At 32.3% G+C, this 3,961-nt stretch overlaps 1 long non-coding RNA gene across 1 annotated transcript in view; it reads right to left on the reverse strand.

Annotated features, from left to right (window-relative positions):
- The window catches only part of LOC106726885, a 54,647-nt gene extending 54,146 nt beyond the window's left edge, over positions 1-501 (reverse strand). The window contains exon 1 of the long non-coding RNA XR_001363012.1: positions 486-501. This is a non-coding gene — a long non-coding RNA (uncharacterized LOC106726885). The remainder of the gene's footprint in view (positions 1-485) is intronic.
- Positions 502-3,961: the final 3,460 nt, after the last annotated feature.

Here is a 3,961-nt window from a genome sequence, read left to right on the forward strand (position 1 = left end):
AGACACAAAGAGACAGACATTGAATTGTTGTTCAGCTTTTCATGCATTCATCGGTTGATTCCCATATGTGAATCAGGGATCAAACCCACTGCAACCTTGTTGTAGTAGGACAATGCACTAACCAACTGAGCTGTTTACTTTATTAATTACTTAATTAGGGATTAGAGCTTGGCTGTCTGTTGACTTAGAGAAAAAATTTATTTTGTCCTTAATATAATTATAGTATTAGGGACTGGAATGACTCACAAGAGCTAGAAAGTTACATATAAAGTTAATTGGTAAGTGACTTTTCAATACAAAAAGAAGTTATGAAAATCAAATAGCAAATTAATGTTTCAAATATGTTCAAAAGAAAATGAAGAGAAATGTTATCACATGAAACAATAAGGGAATGAATAAAAAAACCACATAAGTATAACTTTTTAAAAAGCAAATAGATATGAAAAGGATAAAATAAATCATGTAGATGAAAACATATTTGTTACAGTTAAAATATTAATAGGTGAAATAAATTCTGGTCTGGAAAATATCTAAGAAAATGTCAAAATTGTTCTGAGAGTACGTAAAGAACACTGCTCAGGTATAGAAAAAATTAAAATAAGTAAAAGTATTAAGGTAAATGGATGATACATTGAACAGCTTGATAAACATCTAATAGGATTCTTAGAATGGGACATGAAGAAAACAGTGAAGCAGCAACATTTGAAGAGATAATTACTGAGATTTATTCAGGTGTGAAGAAAAATCTCTACTGAGATTTATTCAGGTGTGCGGAAAAAAATGAGTTCTGAATACAACGAAGCAAATTTTAAATCCACATTTAGGCACATAAGACTACACAACATAGTATAAAGATATTGGTTTCTGTGAAGGAGCTAGTTAGGTAGGATAGATGGATGGTAGAGCAGAGAGTTAACTGACCTTGAAGACATCATCAGATTGAATCTTCTGCCAACCATAGGGAGATTACTGGTTGGATGCTTTAAATAGCAACACAAACACACTGTATTATATTGAGCAAATCAAATATCCATATACAGGTGGGGCAAATGTAGGTTTACGGCAAAAGTGAATATGCGAAACTTTATTCTTGTATTGTTATTTATTAATTATTGTATTATTTTCCATACAAACAACTGTAAACCTACTTTTGCCCCACTCTGTGCATTAATTATAACTAATATTGTTTCATGCATTGAGTCCCTGATTAATAATGTCCTTTAAAATAATAAAAACAATTATAAAGTGCTCCTATTTGAATTTCACATAAATATCATGAGGGGAAACATTTTAGTGTCTTTGTAATGTTTATAGATAACATAAGTATTTCCAAAAATCAAGAGTTAATATTAATGGTAATAATTTTCAGAGTTGACTGTAATAGCATTCAAAATGTGCAGGGAAATATAACAAAAACATTTTTAAACACTCTTACTACAAACTTTACTTCTCTAGAAAATCAAAAATGTTGTGTGGATCGTCTGACATGAAGCTCTGGGGAGCTTAATGTTATTTATATGAAACTTGGCTGGTTTTTCTGTCTGTATTGTGCCTGAACAAAAGCCAAGTACTTTAGAATTTTATATCATAAAATAAAACTTTCACAAGACTCGGTAGTCACAGGTGTGTACTCTTCTCTCTTTTTGCCCAAGTTCCCTATGTTGATATATTTTTAACTGCACTGTTCTCTTGATCCACTTCAGCAAATAAGATATTTTTTGAGAAGGAAATTCCCTAATTAATTTTCCTATACTTATAATTTGTGTTTTCTTTTTCATATGTGTGTATATTAATAAAATGTTTATATCAAATTATTATCCAATTAAATACTTCACAAAATTAAAGAACCATAAAGGACTAAGGAACCAAGTTACTGTAGTGGTGAGAATCACAGGAAGTTTGAATTATTTGAAGCCTTTTTTTTTTCTGGGGTTTTGCAAATTCTGAGACAGCGTGGATTGGGGCAAGGTCAATGCAGAGGTAGAAATATGAGCCAAGTGTTTGGCTTCACATCTTCCAAAAATTCACTAATATTTCTTCTTGAAGGTGGATTCATTTGATATTTAAATTTTCTAGTGAATTTGTGATTTTGACATTATCATTCTTGATATTTCATTCTATTTCCAGATAATCACTATTGTTGGATATAAAAAAATAAGTTTTATTTTCCATTAGATTCAACTGCATTTTATGCCTGGAAATTTTGTTTTGGGGATTTATATTTTACTCCTTAAAATGTTTTCTCATATTGTTTTCAATTTTTAAAAATATTTTTATTTTATACACTTACCAATTCCTATGCTTACTTTCTTTGCGGGTTATTATGCTATTTTAACAAAATTCAACACCACATTTTAGACACTAATATTATTTTTCTTAACAACCTGGATACTTTCCACCAAAGAAAAAAGGCTTTCTCTTATGATTCAAAGCCTGTCTAATAAATGCCATAATGGAAAGACAAACAATCTCCTAAATCTTTTTTGGGCATTTCAATTTTAAAAATAATTCTTCTGTATAACTGTCATATCACTATTGAAAATATGATATTTGATTCCTTCAAAATTCTCAAATCTATTTAACATATCTTCTTTGATCATATTTGTAATAGATTCTACATGAGTTATTGATATTTTTACCATGAGAAGTGGCATGGAAATTACCAAATATTTTCTGTAGTAATAAGTCATCATCTAAGATTAAATACTCTGTGTGTGTGTATATGTGTGTGTGTAGGCACCATTTATTTCTGTATTTCATTATAGACAGCTTTTTTGAAATTGACAGGGTGAAAATTTTTCTTCTGCATGCAATACAAAAATTTTTCCTCTTATATGGTAATTTGCAGCATTATTATTTCTGTCTAAGGGGAGAATGTAGAATAAACACAGGTTTATCTTTGAGTTCTATAAGATTGTACTAGTATATCTCATAAAAAATGATAAGCAGACATATTTTGCTTCTGTCTCTGGGTGTGTAAAGGATTCAGAATTATATTCTTCTAATAAACATTCTAAAATTGTATAAAACATTGAAAACTTGGTTTTCGACATTAGACTAGAGGCAGCATAGAGCCATGATCCTTAAGACAAGGGAAGCTAACACAGTGAGCTCTGCAATATCACAGAGGCTTTGGCCATGGGAATATCTACACAATGCCTGGGAGGAGAATCCCAAATAAAACAAACAAACAAACAAACAAAAGAACAGTCTTGAGTGGAGCAGACAGCTCAAAGTTAAGAGAGAAGGAGATACTGAGAAGTGTTCCAAAACCTTGCATAGCTTTTGCCTTGAGCCTTTGGCATGCATCAGATGAAATTCCTCAAGGGAAGGCTAAGAAAATTCTGAAAAAGAATTATGAAGTGAAAGTCTTTGTGGATTTCTATTTCCTAACAAAATATTATGATCTTGTTCCAACTCAATGAGTTGTTATATACAAAGGACATTAGACAACATCTGCACATAGTAGGGCTTCAAAATGAAACATGAAAATTGAACTGGAACGCCCTGAATTCCCGGGTTCTTGTCTCAATGGTTTCAAAGAATGAAGCCAGAAAGGTGATAGGTGAAAAGTACAGAAATTTTATTGCAAGCAGAAACTTTATTACAAGCAGACACTACCTCCAAAACCTAATTCTAAATTCTAAGCCTAAGACTCCATCCCTCCTGCACGGACAGAGGGGCCACTGAGAAGGGTGACCACTGCTTTCTTTGTCTTGAGGCATTAAATAGGCTGCAGTTCTTTGTCTGAACCTAGCCCCTTCTTCTTGGTCATTGTGCTACATAAAGTTTGTTTTCAAAGCTCAAAGCCCACGTGGTTCCCCCACCTACTATCCTCCTTATCTTGTTGGTTAGAGTCACTGTTGATTTATCTTAATAGCTCTCCCAGTTGTATTGGCAGAGAAAGCCTTATCTCATAGCCCTCCCAGCTACTCAGGTCAGGGCTACTTTTGGCCTAACT

Source organism: Myotis brandtii, unplaced genomic scaffold, assembly GCF_000412655.1.
Source record: "Myotis brandtii unplaced genomic scaffold, ASM41265v1 scaffold328, whole genome shotgun sequence".
Classification (NCBI taxonomy): Eukaryota; Metazoa; Chordata; class Mammalia; order Chiroptera; family Vespertilionidae; genus Myotis; species Myotis brandtii.